Raw genomic sequence first — 19,601 nt, forward strand, 5'->3', positions numbered from 1 at the left:
TCCAAGGTGATGTCCAATGATTATAAAACAATGAAAGAACCTCGCACTTATAGCAACAATGGTGGATTAAAGGTCGCTGCGGCAGCGAACAAAAGCATATCGGCTGCAATCGTGGGCTTAAACCTTCGTTATGGTCGTGAAGGTTGCGTACAACTTCGCTACCTTCAAGTTTTACGCGTCAGTGTGAGCTTCCTCCATTCTTTCTCTCTTTCCCGGACTTTGCTTTCTTCCAGTGCTCGAATTACGTCAGTACAGCGATGCAGCGGCTATTGGTCGGCTTTCCTTCACTTGCAGCAACGAACGCATTCGGTAGCCACATTAAAAGAAAGCCACAAAAGCAAAGCAGAAACGGAAGGCGGATCTGCTGCAACGAGCAGATCACGCAGTGCCGCTCCGTGCTGGCGATAACTGCATATCTTTCGCAGTGCTTCCAGACGCGAAGGAAGGAGAGAAAGCGTTTACCGGAAGTGTTGCGAGTGCCCTTAGAAGGAACATGCAGCGGGACCGACAGGACACGCTCACTCTTTCTTTGGCGCCTAGAAGCACTGCAAAAGCCACATTCATCCCCAGTAGAAGGGGCACTTAGGAATTTGCTCGATAGAGTTGGTACGTCTTTTAGTGCCTGCTTTGCTTTTGCTTTTTTCTTTAAAGCGGCTATCGAATGCTTTTATTGCCGCGACTGAAATGAGGTCCGTCAATGGCGGCGATATTGCGCGAGTGCGCAACATAAGTATACAGGGAATGTCTGGGAAAGAGCGGCGAGGAAGAGTGGAAACTGTTTCGTGCCAGTTTGTGAGTTACCTGACGTGCGTGAAGCAGTAATAATTGTCTCGTACTCAGCTGGTCTATGAACTGGACGGCCTCATTGATCGTGTTCTACGGGCGCCTCAACCGTAGAAAAAAAAGTCATTCAAAAGCCATCCAAAGGTAAACCATTGACAGCTACTCGTGTTCTGTGATGCGGGTCAAAGTGGAAGGCTGTAGATTATTTCATGGCAGCTGGGGTTCTTTTACGACCGCCGACGTACTCTTCACGCGATAGTTCTACATCCGTATCAGAAAAGCAACCGCCGAAAATATAACCCCTCACCTTGCGCTCGGCTGCCACTGAACCAGCGCGAGAGATTCGAGACGTCTCAGCCGATGCTTAGAAAGTACAACCAGCGCAAGTGGCCAGTCCTGACTCGTCTTCCGACAACTGTTCGACGCGCCTTTGGATGCCCCACTAAGATGAGTCGTGTACGCACAAGGTCGACATCCGAAGCGTGCAAGACAGGGCTATGCAAGTCTAGTGGAGCGACCCACCTTTGTTGAGCGTTCAGAGTGTGGGAACAGAGATTGGGCCCGATAGATTGTCTCCTCTTATGTTTGCGCCCCCTTTTACCCATTGAAGGCCCTCGTGAGAACACAGCGGGTCCCACCAGCGGGACACGCATTTCTTACAATGCAGGTCCCGAGCATGCCCCGACGTATACAATGCGCCGTCGTCGTCATCCGGCAACCCACGCTGCAGGGGGGTTGCTGTTATCTCTCAGATTGTCCCGCTATTTTATGCTTCTCGGCGCAACTCCTGAACAAGTTAATGGGCCGGGACCACGAGAGACAAAGGCGAAGCACGACGGGCCGACCCGGTCACAGGAGCGCACCACGGCGACGACAACAGCATGCGGCTTCAAAATCTGGCCGATCCGCCCGCCCCCGTGTCGCGGCCGCACGCCACAGACGGCCGCGGGCCGGCGTTGTGTTGCCCCAAGGCCTTGCTTAATAGGCCGTGAAGTGATATATTCCGCTTCCTGCGTCGTGTCTTAGCGCAGAGACGGCGGCGCTGCGGAGCCGTAAACGAGCGACACCGTTACACTATACACCGGGGTAAACCGCTATACCACCGCGTGAAACGAGAAAGAAGAAAAAATTGTATGAGAGAGAACGAATAAAGAGAAAAAAAAAAACGAAGCTGAGCCTATATAGCAATGCAGGCACGTACGCTGCATTGTTTATTTTCATTGGCTGTTTAGGCGTATGCGCGACCTTATCTCTCTGGAAAAATGTCATGAACGCTCCGCCCACGTTGCGTTCTATGCGCGTTGTTTGTACGCTGGAGCGTGCCTGTGGCGTACAGGTGAGTACACACGTCGCCAGTGTACGGCCGATGCACGCTGATGCTATCCGGGAGAACGAGCAGATAGAGGCCCTGTAACCTCGACCTCATTGACCTGCATGTGCCAATTAGGCGGTATTATTGATTCCCGCGCGGCGAGGGCGTTGGGAATTGTGCCAATATGCGGCAAAAAAAATTTTCGCCAATGGCTTGACGACATGTGTTTATCGTTAAAAAAGACGAACGCAACAAACGTAGGTTCGTTTTTTAAAAGACGTGCACAAAAGTGTTCGTCTGTGCACAAAAGTGCATACGAAAGCGTACACACAAGTGAAAAGCGCTGGCGTCATTTATCCATCAACTCGCCCAGCAACACGTTATCGTCGGAGAATAGCGTTCACAGAACCGTATTTTTTAAATGTTTGCTCGAATGCAATAAAACATTGAATGGGTTTAAAATGCACACCCGGCTGCAGCAATGAGAGGAATAAAATTGCGGCCCATATAATTCGTGCCGTTTCGACATGTAGCTGTGTTGCCTGCACATATGCTCAATATCATATATGCCGTAATGTCGCTTGCTCCCTTAGTAATTATTCTGTTTGCTACTAAAGGATGTCACGATTGAGTCTCCGACTATAAACCTCCTTCTATAACCACTTTACAGAAACAACAAAACTACTTTTCATTCCAGTTTTAAAATCTTCAGTTGTACTATCGGTGCCGACAGTCCTGTCCTTCCCTTGTAGTCATTAGCAATTTCTGCTCCGTTCCCTTACACCAGCACAGAATGCCGCAGGTACAAGCGGATTTATGTCCCCTAATCCAGCCCACTTTTATTCAGTACTACTAGTAAAATGAGTTTAAATTGCCGATATGGACGCATTCTTACGCGAACTCAAAAACGCGGATAACTGTTGTTGTGGACGTCGCAAGAGTTCGTTTGTGGCTGACATATAGCCAGAAACTGCTTCAATGTGCAAAGGAACCGAGGTTTGGCATGCAGCATTTGGAGCACTCGCAGCTTCGGTAAGCCGGCTGACCATTCAAAGTAAAAACATATACCGAAAAACTCTGCGAAACTCGCCTTGGGAAATACTCCAGGGCACAAAAGGCGGAAAAAATTGTATGTGCAGTTTACTCACTGACGGTACAAGCTCAGCAAGAAAAAGGAACCACGGAACCTGACCGTTTACACCCCGGCTATAAAAAATCATGCACCCTTCCGTCTAACGACGACGATGGTTGTACGCGAAGCTTTCTCGTGAAGGATTCTCTGGTTGACCAGTCCCGCACTGCGAGTAAGTGCTACTCTGGAGGTACGCACAATCGTCTAGAATACCGACAGCAACTCTCGGGTGTGCGCTCCGTAGGCCTAACGTTTGGGTTCGGGGCGTACGGCGCGAATCGGTACTTGCTACAACCTGCGAGCTCCCAGCCGGCAACTCTCGGGTGTGCGCTCCGTAGGCCTAACGTTTGGGTTCGGGGCGTACGGCGCGAATCGGTACTTGCTACAACCTGCGAGCTCCCAGCCGGCAACCGTGCGAGATCAGCGAGGAGGCGCGGGCCCACATCCGCGTGGACCCCATCCCAAAGAACTTGCACCCCGAGTACAACCAAGAACGGCGGCAGGCGCGGGCCAAGGCCCTCCCCGAGCAACACGCCCAAGACCAGCACGCCCGGTACGTAGACGCATCGGAATACCAACGAGAAGACTTTGCGGCAGTGGTCGTTGCGGCGCTACCGGCACCAAGACAACGGCAGCGAGCGTGCGGTGCACAGACGCCACAGACGCCGAGGAGGTTGCCATCGCTCTGGCGATCTCCGAGGCCGAATGTCGAACCGTGCTCAGTGACTCGAGGAACGCCGAGTGCAACTTTGCCAAGGGGCGAGTGTGCGCACCGGCAGCCGCCATCATCGGCAAGCTCAAGCTCCAAGACCGCGGCAGCACCATCCGTATCAAGTGGTTCCCGGCTCACGCGGGTGAGTGTGCATCCTCACCGAACCACGAGACGGCTCATTCGCGGCGCGAGCTCTTACCCCCCACTCCCCCGAGAGTGACCGTTCCGTGTGGTGGTACGAAACCAAGGACAGAATGACCAGTTATAGCGAAGTTACCAAGTGTTATCGCCTAGCTCGACGGACAATGCCGCCTCCCCACCCGGCAGATACAGACGAGGTCACTCCCGCCCCGGCAGTACTACACGTGCTTCACCCAGAACTCTATCCGAGTGGCATGTGCAGTGTTTGTGCAGTGGGTTTGGCGTATCAATGGCACATCATACGGGACTGCACCAGGTTCCCGACCGAGGCTACCTCCAGGACATACCCGCCCGAACTTCACCCAGAACTCTATCCGAGTGGTATGTGCAGTGTTTGTGCAGTGGGTTTGGCGTATCAATGGCACATCATACGGGACTGCGCCAGGTTCCCGACCGAGGCTACCTCCAGGACATACCCGCCCGAACTTCAAAGTGCAGTGCAGTCTAAAGACAAGAACACTCAACTATGGGCCGTCCAGCAGGCCCGGGGTGCGCTCGAAAAGCACAAGCCTCACGACCCGCCACAAACGGGCCGAACTGGGGTATTGCAGAGTGGGGCATAGCACCGGGTCGACGCTTGGCCAACGTCACGACGCGTTAAACCGTCGGTTGCCGGCATTAATAAAGTTATTCCTATCTATTTACCTACCTACTTGGCATTCGCTTCGACCATGTCGAAATGGAGTAATCGGATAGACGCCAGCTTTATGACGCGAGGGGCCGCGGTTCGACTTCGGCCACGGGAAACGTTTCTTTCTTTCACTTCCCCTACATCACTCATCATCATCGTCAGAGAAAGTTGGCTTTACTGCATGGCGTCTTGGCGTACAACGGCATCAGTGAGGACACTGAAGCTTGTTGTTCCTTAGAGTGTGGCACATACCCAATCAGGGGATCGGCCAAACATTAGAGGCTGGAGAATGAATGATGTATTTCATTTGCTATCGCAAAAACCAAGCATCCATAAATTTTTAATAAGGGAACACTGCAAATATCACTCATGTATTGATTTTCTGCCTTATATTTATGCGTAATGCCCTGTTCTTGTTCAAAAATGTTGACAAGTATGAATATTGACACTGGACTTAGACGTTTAGATTTGGCTGTGCGTGTATAAGACTATCGCGCGGCTTCTGTTTTACTTTGGACGGGTGGCTGAATCGAGTCACAGACAGACAAACCAAAATTTCTACGCTTATGTAGCCCAAGAAAGACTACCGCCTTTAAAACGTTGTTTTTTATTATTATTTCGCTTCAACGATGTTCGCGTTATCTGCACTGTGAGAAAGCTATCACGGGCCGGATGAGCGACAAGCAAGATAATCATCAGTGGGCATGCGTGTGGAAGGCGGTGACCGAGCAAGGATGGCTGGTGAGCACAAACTGGTAGGCTTGCCAGAGTGACAAGGCGAGCCATTTAGCAAAAAAAGAGCGAATTTGGAATCCTACTAGCTCAAAAATTTCCAAAATTAAATTTAGGACGTTTAGCGCACCTACAGCTGCGCCACGAGAAGCGCTGTAGTGGAGGAGTCCGCATTAATTTTTACCACTTGGGGACCTTTAACATGCGCCCACGTCTCGGTAAATGGGCGTTTTCGTTTTTCGCCTTCATCTGATACCTACCCCGGTGTCCGAAGAGGCGTCCTTGCGCTCATCAGCACAGCGCCTTAGTCACTGAGCCACCGCGGCGGTGTGCACTCAAAGATTTCAAATTGACTTTTGCAAAATTCATTTCATCTTTAAAGCCTCTTAGTGAAACCCTCGCCTTTGTTTATGGGCCTCCAATCCAGTGTTTAGCGCAATCCTGCATACCTGTACTTATAAAATGCTCGAAGACGGCCATCATGAACTTCGTGGGCCGCAATTGGGGCTGCAGTAGACCCGTGCGTTTCCCTATGACTCTCCGAACATAGTTGCGGCCCAAGCGTTGTACACAGCGCTGCGGCTCGAGCACGCAAATCCTTACGCCCGCACACAGGACAAGTGATACGAGGTGCGCTTCAGTGGTCCTTTGTGCCCAGTGATTCATCGCGTGGCCGACACTTACGCGGTGATGAATTGCGTCCGTCACGTGCCAGTCACAATTCGCCGCCGCTATTCAGGCTACAGGTTTGCAGAGACGCCGACTCTGAAGCGATTAAATCCCTCTCTCGCGTGCATTGTTGCCGTTTCTTTTCCGCGTTCTTTCGCTTCCCTCCGCCATCGTTAAACTCGCGTGCGTGAGTCCGGGACCTCGCGTAATAACCGCGCTAGACTCACGCGCGTTTACGTACAGCATTTACAGAAGCATCCACACCAGCCATAAAATATTGCCAGTAGTAGTAGTCACAGAATCAGCAGCAGCAATGGGAGCATGCTGCCTTTTATGCCACGGCCGAAGGCACACGTGCGTGCACGTCACGTTTCACAGCGGCAGAGTCTCAGCGGCGGACACAAAATTACGTTTCTCGCGGCCAGCGTGTGCACATAATGTGTCCTCCCGGGGCTGCCTGGGCACACAGGCTTAGGCGGTATTGATTGACCGCGTGCCGCAAGCTGATGTAATGCATGCCCTCCATGCAGCCGCCGCCGCCATGAAACTACTGCGTGCGTTCGGGCAAGTTTACGCGATCAATCGATTTCGACTGGGCGCGCACAAAAGCGCCTTCTCAAATAATGCCCCACTTGCGGTGGTGGGCCAATTGTCCCGCGAGAGATTGATAAGCGCTGCGTGTGTGTATAAGAGCGCATTCACGCGGCGCATAGTTACTACGCGGCAAGTCCTGGGAAGAAAGAACTCTGCCTGATCTGTTTCACAGCCTCGTGCATGCGTAGCTGTGTGTGTATACGCCCACCAAAAAGTGGCGGCCTAGCAAGCGGGTGGGCGGTAACGTACCAGCGCGCGCGCTTCGAGAACCGTCCCGAGTGTAGAGTTACAAGCTGCCCGGTCGGTAAAGGAGACTCGTTGTCAGACACTTCATCAACGCTTCGATCTCGCCGATAATGGGGGCAAGGAGAGGCGAGTGCGCTTTAAGGCGAGTGTGATTCCCGAGACTATTAGAGGTATATGCGGCGCGCCGCCCGGTCATCATCCGCAGCACGTGCACGTGGCGGCTCCTTACGGCGTGCAAGACGAACGACGCGGCTATCGGCTTCATCTCAGACAAGGCTGTTGCTTCGACGGCTGCCAACAGGAATCGGATATGCGCGAAGGCGGGCCTGTAAATGTAGCGCCCCGGCTATCCGGTTTCCGATCGCTTCTTTGTCCCGTTGAGGGAACGCGTTTGTAAAACGCGCATGCATTCGGGTAAATAACGTTTCACGGTGATTTCTGCGACGCTTTACTCTTGTGCCGTACTTGTCCTTGTGCTCAATCTGTTCTTTTTCTCCACCGCAGAAAAAAAAGAACAAAAGTTTCACTTTTGTAGTATGGTCAGGAGCACTTTCACATTTGCAGTGATTGTCTGTGCTGTTTCATTCCGAATCCAACGTCCAGTCTCTATGCCTGCCGAAAAGTTGCCGGTCAATGTTTGTTAACTGCGCACGGTTTACTGTCCTTCGCAGGCGCCAGCTTTCTTAAAGCAGTAGATTTAACGCTTCACAGAAGAAAATTCTACGACGGCCCACGTCTCGACATTATGGCCACTGCGTATCCTTCAAAGTGCTGGCGTGCATAATATAACAAGACATGAAAGTTACTTCACAACATTCGCGCATGTTGAAGCCTGCCACACTGTGCGTTCATCGCAAGCAAGTCATGGTGAATAATGACACGGTTTTAGATGAGGCGAACGATGGGATGGGGTGAGGCGATCTATTTACATTATTTACATAGCGGCCATTCCAGATGTCGAGCAGGCTGCGTCGCCCACATCGTCCCCCTCGTCGTCAGCGTCATTGATGGTGGGCCACGGCGCCATGGAGATTGACCGTAGCGTTCCGGGACAATATGAACCAAGATAGCGTCCGCAAAATCATCCAAATTCGCTGCAAGACTGATCGGGATGATACGTGCCGCTCACACGTTCACATCACTAACCCTTGCCGCTTGCACAGAGGCCACACAGCTGCGGGGAAAAAATGGCCGCGTATCTGCTCCTGTCCTTGCAAATGTCAGCTCAAGACGATAGTAGTCTGGCGTCCCTGGCAAGTAAATGCCTCCCTTCTCTTTCCCGCTCACCTCTCCTGCTGTTCCTCTCCCGTCTCGTTCCTTCCAAGATAAAACGCTAGAGGTTTGTTCAAGTCAATTTAAATTTACCGCGTTCCACTGATCCAAGCCGGGTGCGTCGATGCCAGCGCTCCCGTAAGGCGGAGACGCGCGTGAATCGAGGAACTTTATAGAACCACATTGCCCAACTCCATGAGCGTTACAAGCGGAACGCGAAACCTAGGTCGTGGAACCTTTCGTTGTTGTTGCCGTTTGATTTTTTTGAATTCCGCCAGGTGGCGCGGGCAACAGCAGGCGACGGTTTTCTGCAGTTGATATAGTATTTTATTTGCTGTCGCAAAAAGCAAGCATTCGTAAATTTTCAATAAAGGAACACTGCAAATATCACTCATGTATTGATTTTCTGCCTTATATTTGCGTAACGCCTTGTTCTTGTTCAAAAATGTTGACAAGTATGAACATTAACACCCGACTTAGACGTTTAGATTTGGCTGTGAGTATATAAGACTATTGCGCAGAATGTTTCCCCTTGGCCGGCTGGCTGAATCGGTTACTGACAGACATGCAGACAGAACAAAATTTTCCCATTCAAGTAGCCCAAGAAAGGCTATCCTCTTTAAAAAAATTATGCTTTAAAGAAAATTTGCACCCTATCACCCGATTAAATTTGAATTGAGCAGCCTCATTCAAGTCCTCGTTGCGTGTAACGCTGCCACTATGCCAAATGCGGTAACTGCGTGAGGCTACACTGGCTGTATTCAGGGCAGAGCAATTTCGGCTACACTTTATTGGCGACCCATGTGAAACTCAAGGCGCCACAGGGCTCCAACTAAATGCGCAAAATTATCCAGGCGGGATTATGGGTCTGTGAGCCTGGGTGCTCATTTCGGGCGCCTTAGGTCATTTCGCATGGGCAGCAGGCGTTAGCCGACGTAAAGGCGAAAAATAAGCTTGCTTCATATTCTTGCCAGAGCAAGTCAGCACAAGCCCACCTTGTGCTATGCATGCACGGCTTGACGTTGTTGCGCCTATAAACCTTTTCATCCGTTAATCCTTAATAAGATCAGCGCATATTCTGGGCTGTGCTGCGCATGCGCAGTTACAACTTCCTGTCGAGTGCGCCAATTGTAGGTCCGCTAGCACAGCCCACTGATAAAATGGTAGCTCCTAGGGTGAAGAAAATAAAATGGTCTATAGCAAGCGAAGAACACCAGTCTGGCGTCGGATGGCCCCGCTGTAAAATTACCGAGAAATCGCCTTGCATGCGCCCCCTCAGATTTGGGGAAAATTTCCTTTAAACAGCAAGCAAGTTCCCCCAATGTACGACCCGTAGAATTGAGGAGGATTAGAAAGAGGCCTGCAGTAATTACACCGCAATTGCTGGCCTTGCCCCTTTGAATCGGCGGCAAATTCTTCGCGCTAATGAAATAAACAGTACAAACCTACGACCGAAGCAATTTTATCCCACAGGTAATGGCTCAATGAATCCATCACCCCACTGTTTCTGGAAAGATACCGTGAGGTAGGGACGTAGCATAGGGGGCGTTTCGGTGTCAGAACGCCCCCCGAAATTTTCTGATTGCCACATCCTGCCCTTTCCCTTCCTGGCGACCCTTTTCTGGATATATGTTATGTGTTACTTACACACAGTATCGATATGCTATAATGTAAACGCAAAAATGCGAAGGGTGTCGGCCTATTACCGCCGAAAAATGACTTCTTTTCTGGAAGGGGCATGACCTTTTTTTTTTTTTTAGGCGGCGTGTAACACCTCCTTAAATATATTTCTGGCTACGCCGTTGCCGTGGAGTGATGATGTGTGTCCGAACCTCCTGCTCTGCTTTGATGTCCGTACCAAGGCAGTCTATTGCACCGAAACGTATCCAGATAAACAGACCCTGAAGTCGAACAACAGCCGAGATGCTTGGTTTAAAAAACGGTATTTCCCAGCAAACAGCACCCTCGCTTCAACGAATCCCTTCAGAAATGAACCATATTTCAGTGCTATATTTCCTGGTTCCGTTGAACAATATCGCACTGCGCTTATTTCATTTTGAGATGGTTTAAACAACGCGATGTCCTCTTCATACCGAAACATTTTATGGAAAATGTAGATTTTAAATTCCGACACTACTGATTCGTTTTCTTTGTCTCCCATCTACTCAGTTCTGAAGGGTGGTTTTCGTATCTTCAAAATGCACCAAAACCTCTCGCGCTTTCGGAATAATGATAGAACGTTAACAGAGCATTCTGCTGGTACATCCAATTTGCCTTGTTTTCTTTCCTTCGTTCACAACGCAAGCAGTGCAAAGCAGCAGGATTGATGCGCCGCATTAGCATACACAAAATGCCAGTGGTACAGAGATCAGGGGGAAATCTAAAGAGCAGTATCATGCACTTCGGAGGGGGAGGGTGGGGGGATGCATTCACAGGGAAAGTTAACGGCTGTAAAATATGTCTTCGATGGGCCCAGAATCCCAATTAACACGTGTCGCTCCCGCTGACTGCAAATTATATTCGACTCTACGAGAACGGGATGAAAGTTAAGGGATTCGCGAAGCCCTAATCCGATGAAATATATAATCAGAGCGCTCGGCAACGAGACAACCCCAAGGAATTAGGCAAAAAGCACTGCAGAGCCGTACCCCCCTTTTTATAGATTTTTCTTTTCTGTCGATATACTCGCCCGGGTTTCATAGCCGGCCATGTAACCCTGCCGGTAAGCGGGCTGAATAACCTTTCGACCTCGCAGGGCTTACCCCGCGTGACCGTTCCACAGATGGAGCTCTATACAAACTCCTCGCGCAACGGTTGAACTGTTGGCCCCCCAGGGTGGCAGGCCGAGATATTGAGCCCGCATTGCCATGCGGAACACGCTGAAAGTCGCACTGCAGACGCAATTCATTCTGAGTAGCCCCCAGGCCCGCTCTAAGCACCTGGGTATTCATTTCATTTTTGTCTCATGGCAGACCTCACCGGCATTGGCACGCTACGTTTCTTCAAGATTTGTGTCACTAACCTCCACCCTGAGAACCGTTCACTGTCGGCCGTTAAATGATTATGAGAAATAAAAGCATAGAGATGTCGCGTCTTTTATGTATTTCTTTGTATTCTAAGCACATCTACGAAATTACAAATGTGCCTTCGACTCTGCGCGCATAGAAAAAAAAAATCCCGGGCCATCTCCACTAACGTGATACCTGGTGAGGGGCGAAGCACGCAGAGCAGAAGTGTATTCTTGGTGCCTTGGCGTTTTTGCTAACGGAGATGAACCGTTTGGGGGTAGAGGTATACAGAGGAGTCACGCTGAGGCTTCGAAAACCCCGCGGTTTAAATAGTCATAACCATTCGAACCTCGTGGACATGAACCGCTGGCGCTTGTCATACATTTCCCCGTTGGTTAACGCAGAGGAAACTGTAGTTACACTTCAGGCAAAATATACGTAATAACCCCCAGCGCATGCGTTCATTTAGTTAGGAACGCTCGTTGGGTTGGGTTTTACGATAGTCAGCGAAAAAATCGGCCGCGCCAGAAAAAAATGGCACGTTCGAAATGACGCAGAAAGGCTCCAGCCGCGCTAGAAAAAAATGGCGCGTTCGAAAGGATTCAAAACAGCTCCATCATACGAAATTAAAGCAAGCACAAAAAGGACAGAACTCCCGCTGGCGCCGTTTCAAGCAAGGGGCGCTCAATCACTGCGAAGGCGGGAAATTTGAATTGCTTAATAATCAAGAGAGGGGTGAGACAGGGTGGCGAAAAGCGTGATCGGGGGTAGCAGCGAGCGGATAACGGCGCCACCATGCATTATGGCGAAACACTGCTCTGCACTCCCGACAGTTTTCACATTGAGTGGAACGGCTATAATTTTTTTAGTACGCATTACGTTCTAGCGCGAGGCGTAAGCGAGTAGCGAGTTTCCAGGTGTTTTAGTGCCGTGACTACATTGGACGAACGACGATTACGACGACGACGACGGCGATGGCGACAACGACACGAGACACCAACAGCCCCAGCTCCTAAGGGGCTTCTTCATTAAAACAAATACGCGCATTTCCTCCCACAAAAGTTTACCGGCGGGAGGTTAGGAGAAGGATCAGTTGCCAGGTTAAAAAAACGAGTTTGGCAACGTGGCAAAAACTAATACCCTTGCAGGCAGCGTGCGTTAAGACGCAAAAAAAAAAAACCGCTCGGTTAATGCGGCCCAAACACTAAAGAGTTTCGGCATCCTAAAATCATTAACAGCCCTTCCAAAAAATTAACAGCCCTTCCACAACTAATATCAAGGAGGCGCGGCTTCGGTTGTCTACCGAGGCATGCTGCTCAGATGAGGTAACACATTCCAGCACAGACACCGTTCAAACAATAAACTCAAGTGATATGCCTATACGGCAAACTCCCTGCAGACAGTGCTATAAAAGTTGACTTCACCTGCCCGAAAACCTCCTGACTGATAATGTATCAATACAGGTGTCAAATAACTGACCATGTTCATGCTTTGGTCTAGATAGCTTGCACTGAAGTCACTACATAGCTCCGTGTTGAGGCTGTGAACTTATCTATCGCTGTGAATTTATCTATCGCTCTTATATCCAGCAGCTCTAAGAAAGCTAAGAGGGATGCACCGGAAAGGATGGTGATGTTGTCATGTGCAGGCACTTGTGATTGGGAACAGCTTAATGAGTGTCACAACTGAAACGGAACTCACTCAATCGATTGACTTTTCTTTTACAGCGGCCTACCCGAAAAGCTATCTGCAAATTGTACTTCCCTGAGGGCAGGTTCTTAGTGAAGGAAAGCCGAATTAAAGGACGACCTGACAGGACTCAATGTGAGCAAAAACAGAGCGTTATAATAGCTTTCCATCGCAAGATCTGTCGTCGCCCTGGTGCTCGGTTCTGAAACAGAACGCTAGGAAACTGGCCAAGACGTTGCGTGTGAACAAAAAATGCGGCTGTTTTCATTTTAAGCTTAAACGAATCCCCTACTTACCTGGGCTAGTGCGTAGGCCTACGGATGCCTTGGGTCTGAGCTTACACCTCCCGTAAGGTAAAGAAGCGAAGTACGGCTATATACACCAGCTTGGTTACTCTACACATCCCTACACATAAAGAGCAGAAAAATAATAAAACGGGGAGCGCTCTAGTTTAAATTGGCAACATAATAGTGCCCACACATGGTGTGATTGACGCTCCTGAAGCGCACGTACCGACGACTATGAAAGGCAGAGGATTTGAAGACGCGCAGGAGGATTTTGGGACGTTCTAAGAAATGTGCCGAGCGTTGCGTTGGCGCTTCGTTAAGTATACCCGAACTGTCGCCTTAGCTGTTAACTCTGTACTAGGTAATGCACTGATAAGTGAAACATTTTATCACTGAAGATAAACGCCAAAAATATTTTCATAATTGCTCGTATAAGCACAGATGTTCACTGTAAGCTTATAGGTTTGCGTAAACGGTCCAAAGTTTTATGTCTATATTTTGGTAAGCTTTAGACAGGAGTGAAGTTTGAGTGAGGTCTGAACAAGACGGCATCATGCTGACTTGTAGTTCCCCGGATTCCAGCGTAGTGATATTTTTTTTCTCGTGGTCGCACGAAGCTCAGCGAAGCAAAACTTTCGCGCTCGTGCGACACTTCAAAAGCACGGCAATAAGCGGGGGAACATTACTGCGCCAAATACCGGAGGGCTTGCCCCCCAACTGCTCCGAGCATCCGCCCGGAATGGGTGTTATGGCAGTGGCGCTCCGCTCGCGTGAGCATCTAGGTTGGCTGCATTTATGCAACCTGTGCCCTCACAACTTCCCACAGCGCAGTCAGGCGACCGCAAACCGAAATTGGCTAAGTGACCCTGTAGCCGAATCGGTTGGTATTTGCGCGTTGTTTCACTAGCAGGATGGATGCACTCTTGTCGCTCATTTGTCACTCATATACGGAGTTGCCGTCAAAACGGCTGGGGTCAAATGCTCCGCGAAATGTTCACAAATACAGTTAGACTTTAGTTGAATAAACTTCGCGCTATAAGAGGAAAGCTTCGTTAAACTGGAACTCCAGCGCTACCGAAATCTTTTCACGTAGGAATCCATTGGAAGATTAAAATTAGCTTTCAGCGTTTTAATAAAATTCTAAACATTTCATTTTGTTCTCACCTGCATCATCGCGCACGTTATTCAAATTCTAACAACCTTAAAAATTTTATTAATGTCATCTCCATTGGCCCATTTCAGCAAGACCGTATTATCATTTTTTTTCATTGGAGCTCTACGCATCGAAGCTACACCTGGACTAGCAGCGACTCCGTAGTGAAAGGCTGCGGATTATATATAGCTTAGGCCACCCGGTGATTTTCAGCGCGCGACAGAATATTGAATCAAGGGCGATTTCACTTTTCACCACCATCGTGGCCGTAATTGAATGCACGATCCTTATGCCAAGCAGCACAAAGTTCAATAAGTTTTAGCTACGGAGCCACCGTGCACGTAAGGCTGCATTTATAAACTGAATGTGTACGTCCAGAGCCGGCCGTACGTTCTCTGTCATTAAGATTCCAAACGCTTTCTTGGTTCCGCGTGCACCTTGCTCGGTGTGTGCAAAGCTTCTTGGCTGTTAATAAAACTGGAAGCAACGCATTGATTGCACCGGCCCAAGCTAGATCTTGGCGACTAGCCCGGACTGTTAACCATAAACAAATGTTTAGGCATCCGCCCACGGCCTGGGTAAAATGCGGCAAAGCGGACAATACGAATCAAACCACTCACCATCCAGTGTAAAACCAGAAAAATTGAGGAGCATGTTTAAGCAACAATAAGCATCTAGGGAAAATATCAGCCATTTCTCTAGAAGAAAAGTCGTTGAACCAACATTTTCTGCAAAAATAAAAGGCGTTCCTTCACCTGCAAATATCTGCATTTTGCGCGATGCCGTGGCGGCTGGGTATTTCAGAATAGTTAGCCAACCTGAAATTATTTCTCAAGTGGAGTTCGTTGACGTCAAGTTTTTCGATGTGTACACACGTCTTTTGGCAAAGCATTCTGCGAGGTAATTTTTCTTAGCCTCCGAGACAAGCTCGCTATCTCCTCCTTCCTCGGCTCGCGTTTGCTGTATGCCCGCGTGAATGATGATGTCGTTACGGTGCGGGGAATCGTTAACCTGCGCTCGGGTGCCTTGGAAGAGTGCCAGAGGTGCGTTCAGTAGCAGTCACACGCGTCCCTCGCCTCTCGGCGTGTGTTCTTTTTTTGTTTTCTTTTCTTCCTTCAGAGTGCGGTTTGAACTAAATGCGCCCCCAAAGAATTCAAAAGTTTGCGATGATATTTTTGAGCAAAATTCCAAATTGCTGAATTCTGCATCTAAAATCTGTTTGGTTAACGGTCAACGGGAAAATAGAGCTGCACGCAAGGTGCGTTATTCAACTCATGACAGTGACTGCGGATATATTTACGGCACACCGAAATTTGAATAGCTCCGGCACTGGTCTTTCATCGTTAATTCTATTCACCATCCTCTTAACAAGTTCCTGCATACAGCGTGAAGGGTTACTTGAAAGTCAGCCCTATTTAAAAATTAGTGCGCACAAAGACTTTCCCCAGCAAAATATTTCTTGTGATACAACTTACAAAATAAACATATAGGTACATGTCATGCCACACGGGGCAGCGTGAGACATTGTACACGATGTGTTCTGTAATTAGTGATAATGCATCGTGCTGGGTAGTCGTACGCCACACACGCAGGCACACACGCGCAGCGCACAGTTCAAATAAAAGAACTTCCGGAATTATTCTCGGTTTAATATGAAGTTCTCATCAAGACAATGTTCTCATTTACTTGTACAATGCGTTCATTTTCTTCCAGTTACCTGGTAATCGAGCCTGAGCCCTGGCCAATGAAGAATTCGCGCGTCTAATGTATAATAACAGGGTGTGCGCGTGGCGCTTGATTTATCTATTTGCAGCCGTAACATTATTCCAGATAGCTGCTCAAGTTTCAGTGCTAAGGTAATTAGGACTTCGTTGTGTTCTTGTTTTATTTGCCGCTAACTGTATACTCCACGTGACACCGCCAGAAGTTAGACCAGGGAAGTGCGTGGAGTATCGTCCTAACGTTATCATGACGTCAGGCGGAACAAAGAACAGTAACGGAGGAGAAGAATGCCGTAGGCGGAGCGCAGACTCGCCAATAAGCTCAAATAAACAAACAAATTTAAATAAAACCAATTCCAAAAGTTGCAAATGAACTTGGAAATCACCCAAGTGAATTTACAAAGAAGCAACTGGTTTCCTACAATCCCCATTGCGCTGTCGGAAAGCAAGCTTGTGTTTTTACAATAACTCCAACACTTGATAACTCAATAACTCAGCTATGAACCCTTAATTCTCGGCAATTTGGAAGGATTGCCAACTTTCACCCCTTCGTTTATTCTAGCCACTGTGATGGTAGCAGAAATTTGGAAGCGCGGGATGATATAGAATGACTCGAACTCGTGTTCCGTCCCGTAAAAGTTCATTTTTGTTCATTTCGTGCTCCGCCTAATTTCTAGTTCGCTTTATTTCAGCAGATTCCTCGTCTCATTCCAGGTACATTTACAACAACACTGCGTAGTTTTATCCGCGGATAGACTGTATTACGTCGACACACTGCCCACTCAAATTACAATTGAACAACGATAAAAAAGGGGGCGTTCGTAAGAAGAGATGCGATTGAACAGCAAGGAAAGGATGTCACCGGGAGCAGCACGCTGCCAGAACATGTCCTTACGCAAGCCAAGTCAAACCGGCGCTGTATGGCTCTGTCAGAGTGGTATGGAACGACGACACCCGGGTCGGGCCGCAAGGCGGTCAAGTGCACGCAATACGCCCACTTTGCGCGGAGGGAGCAGCCTGGCGGGATTGTTCAGGAAACAGGTTATTCGTGCCGTGACAAGTCTGGCGGGGCTATAGCTGGCGCACGATCATGCGTGAAGCCGACAGAAAGTGCGTAAAAAGCAAGCGCAGAAAAGAAAAGGCAGTGAAGCAGGCTACCAGAATAGCGAATGTCTCGCTGCAATACCGGCTCCGCCCGGCAGAGAGTTTGCGCCAAGATTGTCCGCCATCCGCCTACTCTAAATTGCTGCTTATTGTGAACTGGGGCCGTATAGTTCATTTTTCTTTGATTTTCGTTCTTCACTCGGGATGTGTTCGCCAGGCTTTTTTATATGGTGGTGGCGTATGTAGGGGTGGCTTGCGATAATTTCTGAATCGGTTTTCAGCAGTCTGTAGGCAATGAAAAGTAACCAAAGATATCAAGCTGCTGAAAAAAAAAAAAAAAAAAAAGACAGGCACTGGCAGAAACAAGACCTACGCTACCACTCTAACGTTTGGCGCCCGTTTTGTAGCCATCTAGGTGTTTGTCGCGCCGTAACTGCATCTCGTTACGCTGCATACATCCATATTTCAGCGCCTATATGTCACAGATCCTTAACATACAAAAGCGGAGTATTTCAACGGCTACAGTTTACTGCGAATCTTGAATGATGTGACGTCGTAAAATCAGAAGCATTGTTCCTATCAGAAGGTTTTTATATCATACAATTTAGAAATATATACGCCGGAGACAGTACCCCACAGACAACTGTAGTAAAGCCATATTCCGATATATCGGACTCCCATAAATTAAACTCCAGCCTTTTTTCACTGAATTTCAACATCTGCTCTCTCATATAGATCTTCCGCTAGTTGTAAATCTAAATTCAGACAAGCAAGCAGTTCAACGCACATAACAAATACATCTGCCCCGAAATCCTCGCAAACGATTCTCTCCACCCACCTGAAGAACTGGTAAAGTTCGCTTCCTCCCCCAGGGAAGCGCAGTGAACCCACGTGAGGATAACGGAGGCTCGCCCGCTTGGTCGATTCACTGCCGCAAGCACTCTCCGCGTAGAAGAAGAAGGGGGAAATGTAGCGCACACAAAGCACGTAGCGGTAGCCGCGAAATCGGACGGGGAGAGAGGACGCCTGTTGAGCACCCGGCAATGTCGACAAGCCCACGCGGACTATATGCTGCAGTGGCGCGCGGCCAGGCATGCACACGCGCTACAAGCGACGTCGGGAATCGCTCAAATCGATTTCGCCCCCCCCCCCCCCCCCCCCATTCCTTGCTCCCTCCCCTTTCTCCCTTCCTTCCAAGTCCCGTCGTCCGGCTCTCCGACCGCGGGCAGCACGTGCGGCCGGCTGCCCCTACCCTCTCTCCCCGCCTGCATCTTCATTCACCACATAACGGAACACCCCCGCCTCCCGAAGCAACAAACCCCCGCCTCCCCCTACCCTCCCCCTTTTTTTCCGTCCCAGCAGCGGAGACGGCCACAGCGCGAGACAAATGCAGGTCGCCGCCACGCTCTCGCGTTTCGAGCGTTACGCGCGCGGCAAGCGAAACAAACAGAAAGGAGGAGAGAATACGAAAACACCGCCCTAGAAATGACAGCGGTGTTGCTCGCGGTTGCGGTGATGGCTGCGGCGATGTTGTGGTGGTGGCGAAGGTGATGCCGCAATCGCGTACGGCGCCCTCTCCCTTCACCCATGCCGCCTCATTGGACTTCGTTAACCCGCGATCTCTTCCTCCTCTGCTAAGAAAGAGAGCGAGAGAGAGAGAGAGAGAGAGAAGGCGCGAGAGCGAGAGGTTACTCAGTCCACTGGCGTGCTGTCAGGCGCGCATTCGATGTTGTGTTGACAGCGCTCGTCTCCATAACGACGCAAGACAGCGGCCGGCGATGCCCAGGGTCCAATAGCAGTCGGTGCCGCCATAGTACACGGCAATTTAAGTTTGGCCGTTTACGTTTACCGGGAAAACTGTTCTATGCGCTTTCAGATGCGGGTTCGTGCCAGCTGTACTGACCGTATATATAGTTGCGGTAGCGAAACCATAAACCTTTTTCAAAACCCTTAGTGCTCCACCCGAGATTTCTTCGTGGAGTGCGTCGCAGCCAATTTCGTTTACACCAAGTAAAAAGAAAACAGCAAGGAAATAAAGAAGAAAATTTCCGCGGTAAGACATTTAATTTTCGTTTCATTTATCTCTGATATCCGGTGCATACTTTGATCATCCGAGGCATGCAAGTTCAACCATCGAATTTTATTTTTCTTTCCTTTTTGAAGCTCGTTCAGAACATTCCGATCTGTTCTCAGCTACAATCAACTGCTGTAAGTTTGTTCTAATGCGGGTGCATTAAATCAAAGTAAGTCGCGTTGAGCCGCCATGAACAACTCAAACCCATGAGAACTAGGAAACGCAGTTTGATTAATTGATTTTTGGGTTTGACGCGCCGATTGCAACGCAGGCGATGAGGT

General features: G+C 49.3%; 1 protein-coding gene across 3 annotated transcripts in view; it reads right to left on the minus strand.

Annotated features, from left to right (window-relative positions):
* Tsp74f (Tetraspanin 74F) overlaps window positions 1-19,601 on the minus strand; it is a 362,176-nt gene that overhangs the window by 202,353 nt on the left and 140,222 nt on the right. Inside the window, exon 1 of one of the 3 annotated variants that reach the window (XM_077702260.1) lies at window positions 18,085-18,102. The exons of the other annotated variants lie outside the window; for them this stretch is intronic. The gene's annotated coding sequence lies outside the window, so the exon portion shown is untranslated. Of the gene's footprint in view, window positions 1-18,084; window positions 18,103-19,601 lie in introns of those variants that run through there. 3 annotated transcript variants of the gene reach the window in all.

The sequence above is a fragment of the Haemaphysalis longicornis genome, unplaced genomic scaffold (genome assembly GCF_048455015.1).
Source record: "Haemaphysalis longicornis isolate Haplotype H1 unplaced genomic scaffold, Haemaphysalis longicornis Haplotype H1 scaffold_3, whole genome shotgun sequence".
In the NCBI taxonomy this organism is placed as follows: domain Eukaryota; kingdom Metazoa; phylum Arthropoda; class Arachnida; order Ixodida; family Ixodidae; genus Haemaphysalis; species Haemaphysalis longicornis.